Raw genomic sequence first — 14,533 nt, 5'->3', positions numbered from 1 at the left:
GGTATTCTTAAGTTCTAGGGCCAAATCTGACACAAAATAGGAGCTCAATAAATATTTGTTGAATGAATGACTGTCACTTAAAACAAATTTGTCATTTAATTGGAAGTGTTTTTTATTAGACTGAAACAAAGGACCAGACAAAATATTCCCATATTAGTTACACTTGAATTTTTAACAACTTTTGCTTTCAAAAATTTAACTTAAATGGGTAGTTTTAAACTAGTATGGTGCTAAAGTTTTTTTTCTATTTGTTTTCATTGTTATTATTGTTCATAGTTTGAAAATAATACCACCTGTTATGGCAAACATTTGTCATCATTGGACTTTGATATATTAACATTTCAAAGTCTATTTAAAGTCATGTAATGAAATGCAATCTGAGGCTCCCTTTGGCTTAATAAATTTATCAGCTGTGGAGCAAGAGTTCTATTTGTAGTGTTTGAATTTTAGAATATTTCATACCAAGTAAAATATTAAAAGTGGATTTTAATTATTCAACTACTGTTACTAGAGTTAAAACCTTATATTATAACTATTTGTCAAAATTTCTAATTGTCCATAGTAAGGAAAATTGTCTGATATCTGTTCCGCAAGCTGGAATACAACCAAATAAATTTTTTTGAAATACTTTTGCAGAGACACAGTCTTGCTATGTTGCCCAGGCTGATGTTGAATTCCTGGCCTCAAGCAATCTTCCCACCTTGGCCTTTCAAAGTGTTAGGATTATAGATGTGAGTCACTACATCTGACCTTACCAAATTATTTCTAAGCTACAATTTTCATTTCATCTGATGTTGGGTTTGGAAGCTTAGAACCTCCACCAACTCATCTACTCATTCACTAAAAAACATTTCTTGGGCATCTATTTTTATGTGTTAGGCAATGGCCAAGCTCTGAAGTGTGACACGACAATGACCAAGAACATTTCCGCTCATAGAAGAAAGTCTAACTCTATTGAGGGAGATGAATACAAATATCAATGTTGGACATGCATGCACAATGGGGAAGGAACTCCGACCCTTTTTGGGAAGAGATTTCAGAGGGGAAGTAGTTTCTAGTCAGGTCATGGGATTAATACAAGGTCTAGCAGGCAGAAAAATAAGAAAGAAATTTAAGCAGAAGAATGCAAAGGTGAGGAAGCACAAACTGATAGGAACTTTTAAGGAAATGAGAAGACATTTGGTTTGACAGGGCTTGGGCTACTGTTTCTCAAATGGAGAACTGTTTATCAACTGTCATCGAATTACCTTACTTCATAATATCTCCAATTCCTGGAAGCTCCTGCCAGACTTCGAAAGATAAGGCCCAAGGACCAGCAAGTTTATTTTCATTTTTAATTTTATTTTTCATGGGTACACAGTCGGTGTATATATTAATGGGGTACTTGAGACGTTTCAAAACAGGCATGCAATGAGTAATAATATCATGATGTAAAATGAAATATTCATCCCCTCAAATACCTATGCCCCATATTTTAATTGAATTATACTCTCAGTTTTAATAAAATGTACAATTAAATTATTATTGAATACAATCACCAGACTGTGCTATCAAATACTAGGTTTTATTCATTTTTTTCTGTCTTTTGTACCCATGAACCATTCTCATATTCCTCCCACCCCCCACCATTACCCTGCCAAACCTCTGGTAACCATCCTTCTATTCTCTCTCTGTGAGATTAATTGTTTTGATTTTTAGATCACACAAAGAAGTGAGAAGATGAAATGTTTGTCTTCTATGTCTGGCTTATTTCATTTGTCATAAGGACTTCCGGTTCCATCCGTGTTGTTGCAAATGACAGGATCTCATTCTTTATGGCTGAATAGTCCTCCATTGTGTATCTGCACCACATTTTCTTTATTCATTCATCTGTTGATGAACACTTAGGTTGCTTCTAAATCTTGTCCGTTGTGAACAGTGCTTCAATAAACATGGGAGTGCAGATATCTCTTTGATATACTGATTTCCTTTCTTTTGGGTATATACCCAGCAGTGGGGATTGCTGGATCATATGGAGCTCTATTTTTGGTTTTTTGACAAAACTCCAAACTGTTTTTTATAGTGATTGTGTAATTTACATTCCCACCAACAGTGGACAGTGTTCCCTTTTCTCCACATCCTCACCAGATTTGTTATTGCTTGTCTTTTGGATTAAAAGCCATTTTTACTGGGGCTAGGTGATATCTCATTGTAGTTTTGATTTTCATTTCTATAATGATTAATAATGCTGAGCATCTTTTCATATGCCTATTTGCCATTTGTATGCTTTCTTTTGAGAAATATCTATTGAAATCTTTTGCCTATCTTTAGATCGAATTATTAGGTTTTTTTTTTTTTTTTCCTATAGAGTTGTTTGATCTCCTTACATATTCTGGTTATTAATCCCTTGTCAGATAGGTAGTTTGAAAATATTCTCTCCCATTCTGTGGGTTGTCTCCTCACTTTGGTGAATTTTTTTCTTTGTTGTGCAGAAGCTTTTAAATTTGGTGTAATATTAGTCTATTTTTGCTTTGGTTGCCTGTGCTTGTGGGGTATTGCTCAAGAAATCTGTGCCCAGAACAGTGTCCTGGAGATTTTCCCCAATGTTTTCTTGTAGTAGTTTCATGGTATGAGGTCTTAGCTTTAAGTCTTTAATCCATTTAATTTGATTTTTGCATGTGGCTGGAGATATGAGTATGGATTCATTCTTCTACATATGGATATCCAGTTTTCACAGCACCATTTATTGAAGAGACTGTCTTTCCCCCAATGTATGTTCTTGTCATCTTTGTCAAAAATGAGTTTACTATAGTTGTGTGGATTTGTTTCCATATTCTCTATTCTGTTCCATTAGTTTCTGCATCTGTTTTTATGCCAGTATCATGCTGTTTTGGTTACTATTGTTCTGTTGAATAAGTTGAAGTCAGGTAATGTGAATCCTCCAATTTTGTTCTTTTTTGCTTAGGATAGCTTTGATTATTCTGGATCTTTTGTGGTTCTACATAAATTTTAATATTGTTTTTCTTATTTCTGTGAAGAATGTGATAGGTATATTGATAAGGATTGCATTTAATCTGTAGATTCCTTAGAATAGTATGGACATTTTAATAATATTGATTCTTCCAGTCAATGTACATAGAATATCTTTCCATTTCATGGTGACCTCTTCAATTTCTTTTATCAGTATTTTATAGTTTTCATTATAGAGGTCTTTCACTTCTTTTATTAACTTAATACCGAGCTGTTTAATTTTATCTGTGGCTATTCTACATGTGATTTTTTAAATTTCTTTTTCATATTCTTCACTGTTGTCATATAGGAATGCTACTGGTTTTTGTGTATTGATTTCTATCCTGCAAATTTACTGAATTTGTTTATTAATTCTAATAGTTTTTGAGGAGTCTTTAGATTTGTTAAAATATAAGGCAATATCATATTCAAGGAAGGATAATTTGACTTCATCTATTCCAATTCATATGCCCTTTATTTCTTTTTCTTGTCTGGTTGCTCTAGCGAGGATATCCAGTACTATCCTGAATAACTGTGGTGAAAGTGGGCATCCTTGTTGTGTTTTAGATCTAAAAGGAAGGCCAGGCATGGTGGCTCACGCCTGTGATCCCAGCACTTTGGGAGGCTGAGGCGGGTAGATTGCCTGGGGTCAGGAGTTTGAGACCAACCTGGCCAACATGGTGAAATCCCGTCTCTACTAAAAATACAAAGTTAGCTGGGTGTGGTGGCGTGCACCTGTAGTCCCAGCTACTGGAGAGGCTGAGGCAGGAGAATCGCTTAGAACATAGGAGGCAGAGGTTACAGTGAGCCGAGATCACACCACTGCACTCTAGCCTGGGCGAGAGAGTCAGACTCGGTCTCAAAAAAAAAAATATTCAATTAAATTAAAATTTAAAATTTAAAAAGATCTAAAAGGAAAGGCTTTCAGTTTTTCCCCATTAAGTATGGTACTAACTGTTGGTCTGTCATACATGGCTTTTATTATGCTGAGTTGTTTCCTCTATCTCGTTTTTGAAGGCATTTTTATTGTGAAACGAGGTTGGAATTTTTCAAATGCTTTTTCAACATATTGAAATGATCATGTTGTTTTTGTCCTTCATTCTGTATCAGATTGATTGATTTGTGTATGTTGAATGATCCTTGCATCCTGGGGATAAATCTCACTGAATGATGTTTTATGTATGTTGAATTCAGTTTGCTAGTAATGTCTCATTTTTCATCTCTGACTTCATTTATTGGATCTTCTCTTTTTCTCTTAGTCCAGTTAAAGGTTTGTCAATTTTGTTTAACTTTTTGAAAAATAAACTATTTTTTTCATTTATGTTTTGTGTTTTTTATTTCTTTTTTTATTTATTTTATTTTTTTTTTTTTGAGACGGAGTCTCACTCTGTCGGCTCAGGCTGGAGTGCAGTGGCCGGATCTCAGCTCACTGCAAGCTCCGCCTCCCGGGTTTAGCCATTCTCCTGCCTCAGCCTCCCGAGTAGCTGGGACTACAGGCACCCGCCACCTCACCCAGCTAGTTTTTTGTATTTTTTAGTAAAGACGGGGTTTCACCGTGTTAACCAGGCTGGTCTCAATCTCCTGACCTCGTGATCCTCCCATCTCGGCCTCCCAAAGTGCTGGGATTACAGGCTTGAGCCACCGCTCCCAGCCGGTTTTTGTTTTTGTTTTTTGTTTTTTTTTTTTTTTTGAGTGTTTTAAACATGTTTTTTGACTTACTGTGTGGTCTATTCTTGAGAATGACCCATATGCTGAGGAAAAGAATATTTATTCTGCAGCCATTGGATGAAATGTTCTGCAAATATCCCTTTGGTTCATTTGATCTGTAATACAAAACCTGAAGTTTTAACGAGTTTCTGAATTGATTTGCACACTAAATTTAAGAACCAGATGCCTTTTGGAAGTGGTGGTGAGAGGAAAAAGAAAGCAGAATTGCTGAACAGTAAGACTGGAAATATATACATTGAAGCATTATTATAAAGGCCCTTTATAATCCTACTATGGAGCATATTTTAATCTACTGACAATGGAGAAGTTTTAGCCAGAAAATTCACACAATTAGGTTTTATCTTAAAAGAAATAATCAGTCAACAATGGACAGGATGGGTGGGTATGATAGAAATTAGGGTTATGCCGACAAATTAGGATGAATGTTTTAGAAGTTCACACTCTATGCTTCTCACCAACCTCTAATGTGACTCAAAATATGTTAGAAAAGAAGACTTTGGAAAAATAACTATGGTCATGGTATGTACAGAATGTATTGTTTGGTTTGAAGGAAAGACTCGTTAGTTTAATAATCCACTTACTGTCACTTCCAATAAAATGTCTGTCATTTTCTACTTATGCTGTAATATATACAAAAACAGTGTGAATCTGTGGAAATAAACTGATTTTAGTTTTCACATACATTTATTTTGCAAAACAATCATCCAGAAATAACTTCTGATTTACATTTTCTATTGGTACTTCTTTAAGGCTAATCTCTTTAATAGGCTCTAATTCACTCATAATTGTTGTGAATCACCTCAAGCTTATCATATTTCTAACAAGATGCCATTTTGTAACTACCTTCCATTCCTCCTGAATTTCTGAGCTTTATGTTTTCTACCTGTGTGAAATTATCTCTGTGAAATTTGAGAGTAAAAGTTTATTATTATCTTTTCCTCTCTAGAACAATCCAATTCTACCAGCTAAAGTTCTTAGAAACTTTGTGTTTATGAGGATCTTTTTAAGGAGTATGTCTCAGGGCAATATAACTCAATAAAAAAGGTAACCATCATAAGTATTTCTATTCACACATACATACACATATACATATGTGTATATGATTGCTAATATTTCAATTATTACTTGAGATATTAATACTATTACTAATAACTGTATTAATAATAGCTGTCATTTCTTAGGTTCTTCCTATGTGTTAGGAATTGTAATATATAAGCATTTTGCAAGCACCACTGTGTATAATATAACCCTTATAACAACACTTTGAGGTAGAAATTTTTATGAGTCTCAAAATTTACAGAAATCTGGGGAAATTTGACAAATATCACTCAGTTGATAAGTGACAGAGACAGGATTGGAATTCAGATCTGCTTGCCTTGGGAGATAACATTCTTGATCTCTATTCTCCACTGTCTTGACTCAATTTAACTAGAACCACTTTCCTTTGTGAGTATATATATATTGCTATGATAATGATTCATTAACATGCCCCTTCCATTCCATTATTTTAAGATATCAAAGTTTCCAATAATACTGAATTTCAAAGGTCCAGAGATTGGGGATTCTCCTTGAGACTACCTTAACCTACTATGAGTTATTCTTCATAAATAAATGCGAACATTAATTTCTTATAAGTGTCCTAAACTTTTTCATACATGTGTTCTTTCCATAGGGATAAGTTATCACAAATGTACAAACCTGCTTCCCTCCTCCCTTGGCAATTATTGCTGACATAGAAAGTTCTCAAAGGGAACTGCAGTCCACACTGATACCCCTTCAGAATTCAGAATATTAACATAAGGAATAGCAGACTTGGATGAATATCTTGTTATATGAGTTTGAGCATACACTTTACTTCATCAAACAGTAATAGTACAAATATTTTACATTAATATTTTCAAGTTCTTTCCCATTTAAAAGCTTGTTCAATCTTCACAAAAACAAAGCCAGCAAGATAGAAATTATCTTGATTTTCACATGGAAATTAGCGCTCAAAACAGTTAAGTGATTTAATCAAAATATCATGGCTAGTTAATATCCTATACCCAATCTTAGTTTTCATCTGGCCTCTCGTGTATTTTTGCAAAATGAATTTTTTACAAAGTATATGATAATTCACAAGAAGATGAGTAATAATAACCGGCATTATTTGTTATATCAGTCCCAAAGTTAGAATTTTTACATGACATATTTATGATTATCAAAACAACCTTATAGAGCAGGTATTATTATACACACATTTCAGCTGAGATACCAAGGTAGTACAGCTAAGAAGTGGCAAAGCTGGAATTTAAACCAGATATCTTTGGTCCCAAAGCCCATGGTCTTCACACTAAGTGGAAAGAGTAAATTAACATAGAAAAAAGTTCATATTCTCTAATAATCAAATAAATACCAGTGAAAACAAACTTTGATTTTTAATTTTTAAGCTTAATATAATAGTAAAACATTATACCACAAACTGATGGTATTTTATTAATCAATGATGGGATTACCAACTGCTACACTTTTGGAAAGTAATGTGATAATACTTTAAAAACTCAATTATTTCACTCCTTAATAATGTATCCCAGGGAAATAATTCAACAGAAATAAGAAAACATAGATGAAAAAGGTCATTATAGTATAAAACACAATAACAAAAATTGAAAACTACTAACAGTTTTTCAATATGATATTACTGTTACAATATTGAGACAATAAAATGTGATTCTTGAAAAGTAATGTAACAAATAAGAAAATGTTTAAGCTTTCAGTTGAAATGCCATAACTCAAAATTGGGCCTACTGGGTACACACCAAAATATAAGTAATGCTAAATCAAGTTGGACCTTCAATTTACAATTTAGTCCAAAGAAAATTCTAGATGAATCTAAAATTTAAACATAAAAAGCAAATATATAAAAATAGTAAGGAAAAGCCTTCATAAGCATAATGCAAACCTCAGAATTTACAATCCAAAGACATAAATTTAATCACCTAAATGTTTTAAAAATTCTATGTGGCGGGGGCGGAGCAAGATGGCCGAATAGGAACAGTTCCAGTCTCCAACTCCCAGCCTGAGCAACACAGAAGAGAGGTGATTTCTGCATTTTCAACTGAGGTATTGGGTTCATCTCACCAGGGAGTGCGAGACAATCAGTGCTGGTCAGCTGCTGCAGCCCATCCAGCAAGAGCTGAAGCACGGGGAGGCATCGCCTCACCTGGGAAGTGCAAGGGGGAAGGGAATCCCTCTTCCTAACCAGGGGAACTGAGACACATAACACACGGAAAATCAGGTAACTCCCACCCCAATACTGCACTTTACCAAGGATCTTAGCAAACGGGCACACTAGGAGACTATATCCCACACCTGACCGGGAGGGTCCCACACCCACGGAGCCTCCCTCATTGCTAGCACAGCAGTCTGTGATCTACGAGCAAGGCAGCAGTGAGGCTGGGGGAGGGGTGCCCACCATTGCTGAGGCTTAAGTAGGTAAACAAAGCAGCTGGGAAGCTCGAACTGGGTGGAGCTCACAGCAGCTCAAGGAGTCCTGCCTGTCTCTGTAGAATCCACCTCTGGGGACAAGGCACAGCTAAACAACAACAACAACAACAACAAAGCAGCTGAAACATCTGCAGACGCAAAGGACTCTGTCTGACAGCTTTGAAGAGAGCAGTGGATCTCCCAACACGGAGGTTGAGATCTGAGAACGGACAGACTGCCTGCTCAAGTGGGTCCTTGACCCCTGAGTAACCTAACTGGGAGACATCCCCCACTACGGGCAGACCGACACCCCACACCTCAGACGGTGGAGTACACCACTGAGAGGAAGCTTCCAAGGTAAGAATCAGACAGGTACATTCACTGTTCAGCAATATTCTATCTTCTGCAGCCTCTGCTGCTGATACCCAGGCAAACAGGGTCTGGAGTGGACCTCAAGCAATCTCCAACAGACCTACAGCTGAGGGTCCTGACTGTTAGAAGGAAAACTAACAAACAGGAAGGACACCCACACCAAAACCCCCTCAGTATGTCACCATCATCAAAGACCAGAGGCAGATAAAACCACAAAGATGGGGAAAAAGCAGGGCAGAAAAGCTGGAAATTCAAAAAATAAGAGTGCATCTCCCCCTGCAAAGGAACGCAGCTCATCTGCAGCAATGGATCAAAGCTGGATGGAGAATGACTTTGACGAGATGAGAGAAGAATCCTCTAGTCCATCAAACTTCTCAGAGCTAAAGGAGGAATTACGTACCCAGCGCAAAGAAACTAAAAATCTTGAAAAAAGAGTGAAAGAATGGATAACTAGAATAATTAATGCAGAGAAGGCCATAAACGAACTGATAGAGACGAAAACCATGACACGAGAAATAAGTGACAAATGCACAAGCTTCAGTAACCGACTCAATCAACTGGAAGAAAGAGTATCAGCAATTGAGGATCAAATGAATGAAATGAAGCGAGAAGAGAAATCTAAAGAAAAAAGAAGAAAAAGAAATGAACAAAGCCTGCAAGAAGTATGGGATTATGTGAAAAGACCAAATCTACGTCTGATTGGGGTGCCTGAAAGAGAGGGGGAAAATGGAACCAAGTTGGAAAACACTCTTCAGGGTATCATCCAGGAGAACTTCCCCAACCTAGTAGGGAAGGCCAACATTCAAATCAGGAAATACAGAGAACGCCACAAAGATACTCCTCGAGAAGAGCAACTGCAATACACATCATTGCCAGATTCACCAAAGTTAAAATGATGGAAAAAATCTTAAGGGCAGCCAGAGAGAAAGGACGGGTTACCCACAAAGGGAAGCCCATCAGACTAACAGCAGATCTCTCAGCAGAAACTCTACAAGCCAGAAGAGAGTGGGGGCCAATATTAAACATTTTAAAGAAAAGAATTTTAAACCCAGAATTTCATATCCAGCCAAACTAAGTTTCATAAGTGAAGGAGAAATAAAATCGTTTACAGATAAGCAAATGCTTAGAGATTTTGTCACCATCAGGCCTGCCTTACAAGAGATCCTGAAGGAAGCACTAAACATAGAAAGGAACAACCGGTCCCAGCCATTGCAAAAACATGCCAAAATGTAAAGACCATCGAGGCTAGGAAGAAACTGCATCAACTAACCAGCAAAATAAGGAGTTAATATCATAATGGCAGGATCAAGTTCACACATAACAATATTAACCTTAAATGTAAATGGACTAAATTGTCCAATTAAAAGACACAGACTGCCAAACTGTATAAAGAGTCAAGACCCATCAGTTTGCTGTATTCAGGAGACCCATCTCACATGCAGAGACATATATAGACTCAAAATAAAGGGATGGAGGAAGATCTACCAAGCAAATGGAGAACAAAAAAAAGCAGGGGTTGCAATACTAGTCTCTGACAAAATAGACTTTAAACCATCAAAGATCAAAGGAGACAAAAAAGGCCATTACATAATGGTAAAGGGATCAATTCAACAGGAAGAGCTAACTATCCTAAATATATATGCACCCAATACAGGAGCATCCAGATTCATAAAGCAAGTCCTTAGAGACTTACAAAGAGACTTAGACTCCCATACAATAATAATGGGAGACTTCAACACTCCACTGTCAACATTAGACAGATCAACGAGACAGAAAGTTAACAAGGATATCCAGGAATTGAACTCATCTCTGCACCAAGCGGACCTAATAGACATCTACAGAACTCTCCACCCCAAATCAACAGAATATACATTCTACTCAGCACCACATCACACTTATTCCAAAATTGACCACATAATTGGAAGTAAAGCACTCCTCAGGAAATGTGCAAGAACAGAAATTATAACAAACTGTCTCTCAGACCACAGTGCAATCAAATTAGAACTCAGGACTAAGAAACTCAATCAAAACCGCTCAACTACATGGAAACTGAATAACCTGCTCCTGAATGACTACTGGGTACATAACGAAATGAAGGCAGAAATAAAGATGTTCTTTGAAACCAATGAGAACAAAGATGCAACATACCAGAATCTCTGGGACACATTTAAAGCAGTGTGTAGAGGGAAATTTATAGCACTAAATGCCCACAAGAGAAAGCTGGAAAGATCTAAAATTGACACTCTAACATCACAATTAAAAGAACTAGAGAAGGAAGAACAAACCCATTCAAAAGCTGGCAGAAGGCAAGAAATAACTAAGATCGAGCAGAACTGAAGGAGATAGAGACATAAAAAACCCTCCAAAAAATCAATGAATCCAAGAGTTGGTTGTTTGAAAAGATCAACAAAATTGATAGACTGCTAGCAAGACTAATGAGGAAGAAAAGAGAGAAGAATCAAATCAATGCAATAAAAAATGATAAAGGGGATATCACCACTGACCCCACAGAAATACAAACTACCATCAGAGAATACTATAAACACCTCTACACAAATAAACTAGAAAACCTAGAAGAAATGGATAATTTCCTGGACACTTACACTCTCCCAAGACTAAACCAGGAAGAAGCTGAATTCCTGAATAGACCAATAGCAGGCTCTGAAATTGAGGCAATAATGAATAGCCTACCAATAAAAATAAGTCCAGAACCAGGTGGATTCACAGTTGAATTCTACCAGAGGTACAAGGAGGAGCTGGTACCATTCCTTCTGAAACTATTCCAATCAATAGAAAAAGAGGGAATCCTCCCTAACTCATTTTATGAGGCCAACATCATCCTGATACCAAAGCCTGGCAGAGACACAACAAAAAAAAGAGAATTTTAGACCAATATTCCTGATGAACATTGATGCAAAAATCCTCAATAAATACTGGCAAACCGCATCCAGCAGCATATCAAAAACCTTATTCACCATGATCAAGTGGGCTTCATCTCTGGGATGCAGGGCTGGTTCAACATATGCAAATCAACAAACATAATCCAGCATATAAACAGAACCAAGGACAAAACCCACATGATTATCTCAATAGATGCAGAAAAGGCCTTTGACAAAATTCAACAGCCCTTCATGCTAAAAACTCTCAATAAATTCAGTATTGATGGAACGTATCTCAAAATAATAGGAGCTATTTACAACAAACCACAGCCAATATCATACTGAATGGGCAAAAACTGGAAAAATTCCCTTTGAAAACTGGCACAAGACAGGGATGCCCCCTCTCACCACTCTTATTCAACATAGTGTTGGAAGTTCTGTCTAGGGCAATTAGGCAAGAGAAAGAAATCAAGGGTATTCAGTTAGGAAAAGAAGAAGTCAAATTGTCCCTGTTTGCAGATGACATTATTGTATATTTAGAAAACCCCATTGTCTCAGCCCAAAATCTCCTTAAGCTGATAAGCAACTTCAGCAAAGTCTCAGGATACAAAATAAATGTGCAAAAATCACAAGCATTCTTTTTTTTTTTTTTTTTTTTTTTTTGAGACAGAGTCTCACTCTGTCGCCCGGGCTGGAGTAGAGTGGCCGGATCTCAGCTCACTGCAAGCTCCACCTCCTGGGTTTACGCCATTCTCCTGCCTCAGCCTCCCAAGTAGCTGGGACTACAGGCGCCCGTCACCTCGCCCGGCTAGTTTTTTGTATTGTCTTAGTAGAGACGGGGTTTCACTGTGTTAGCCAGGATGGTCTCGATCTCCTGACCTCGTGATCTGCCTGTCTCAGCCTCCCAAAGTGCTGGGATTACAGGCTTGAGCCACCGTGCCCGGCCTCACAAGCATTCTTATACACCAGTAACAGACAAACAGAGAGCCAAATCATGAATGAACTTCCATTCACAATTGCTTCAAAGAGAATAAAATACCTAGGAATCCAACTTGCAAGCGATGTAAAGGACCTCTTCAAGGAGAACTACAAACCACTGCTCAGTAAAATAAAAGAGGACACAAACCAATGGAAGAACATACCATGCTCATGGATAGGAAGAATCAATATCGTGAAAATGGCCATACTGTCCAAGGTTATTTATAGATTCAATGCCATCCTCATAAAGCTACCAATGAGTTTCTTCATAGAATTGGAAAAAACTGCTTTAAAGTTCATATGGAACCAAAAAAGAGCCCGCATTGCCAAGACAATCCTAAGTCAAAAGAACAAAGCTGGAGGCATCACGCTACCTGACTTCAAACTATACTACAAGGCTACAGTAACCAAAACAGCGTGGTACTGGTACTAAAACAGAGATATAGACCAATGGAACAGAACAGAGTCCTCAGAAATAATACCACACATCTACAGCCATCTGATCTTTGACAAACCTGAGAAAAACAAGAAACGGGGAAAGGATTCCCTATTTAATAAATAGTGCTGGGAAAATTGGCTAGCCATAAGTAGAAAGCTGAAACTGGATCCTTTTCTTACTCCTTATACGAAAATTAATTCAAGATGGATTAGAGACTTAAATGTTAGACCTAACACTATAAAAACCCTAGAAGAAAACCTAGGTAATACCATTCAGGACATAGGCTTGGGCAAAGACTTCGTGTCTAAAACACCAAAAGCAATGGCAGCAAAAGCCAAAATTGACAAATGGGATCTCATTAAACTAAAGAGCTTCTGCACAGCAAAAGAAACTGCCATCAGAGTGAACAGACAACCTACAGAATGGGAGAAAATTTTTGCAATCTACTCATCTGACAAAGGGCTAATATCCAGAACCTACAAAGAACTCAAACAAATTTACAAGAAAAAAACAAACAACCCCATCAAAAAGTGGGCAAAGCATATGAACAGACATTTCTCAAAAGAAGACATTCATACAGCCAACAGACACATGAAAAAATGCTCATCATCACTGGCCATCAGAGAAATGCAAATCAAAACCACAATGAGATATCATCTCACACCAGTTAGAATGGCAATCATTAAAAAGTCAGGAAACAACAGGTGCTGGAGAGGATGTGGAGAAATAGGAACACTTTTACACTGTTGGTGGGATTGTAAACTAGTTCAACCATTATGGAAAACAGTATGGCGATTCCTCAAGGAGCTAGAACTAGAAGTACCATATGACCCAGCCATCCCATTACTGGATATATACCCAAAGGATTATAAATCATGCTGCTATAAAGACACATGCACACGTATGTTTATTGTGGCACTATTCACAATAGCAAAGACTTGGAATCAACCCAAATGACCATCAGTGACAGACTGGATTAAGAAAATGTGGCACATATACACCATGGAATACTATGCAGCCATAAAAAAGGATGAGTTTATGTCCTTTGTAGGGGTATGGATGCAGCTGGAAACCATAATTCTCAGCAAACTATCACAAGAACAGAAAACCAAACACCGCATGTTCTCACTCATATGTGGGAACTGAACAATGAGATCACTTGGACTTGGAAAGGGGAACATCATACACCGGGGCCTATCATGGGGAAGGGGGAGGGGAGAGAGATTGCATTGGGAGTTATACCTGATGTAAATGACGAGTTGATGGGTGCTGACGAGTTGATGCATACAGCACACCAACATGGCACAAGTATACATATGTTACAAACCTGCACGTTGTGCCCATGTACCTTAGAACTTAAAGTATAATAATAATTTAAAAAATTATAAATGGCAATAAAATATCATTAAAAAGTCAAAAGAAAACTGATTGGAAAAAATGAATATATGCATATGAATACATATGACAAAGAACTAACTGCCTTAACATGTACAGAGGTCCTATAAATTATTAGGAAAAAGATAAAACAACAGAAACATGGGGGAAGGACATAATAAACAGAGTTAATAGAAAAACGAAATATGGCAATTAAATAAATGAAAATGACCAAATTCACTCGCTACTAGAGAATCACAAAACTACAATGAGATATTATTTTTCAAGTATTACATTAATAAAGTTTTTT

Source organism: Macaca fascicularis, chromosome X (genome assembly GCF_037993035.2).
Source record: "Macaca fascicularis isolate 582-1 chromosome X, T2T-MFA8v1.1".
Lineage (NCBI taxonomy): Eukaryota > Metazoa > Chordata > Mammalia > Primates > Cercopithecidae > Macaca > Macaca fascicularis.
Note: the sequence above shows the minus strand (reverse complement) of the source record.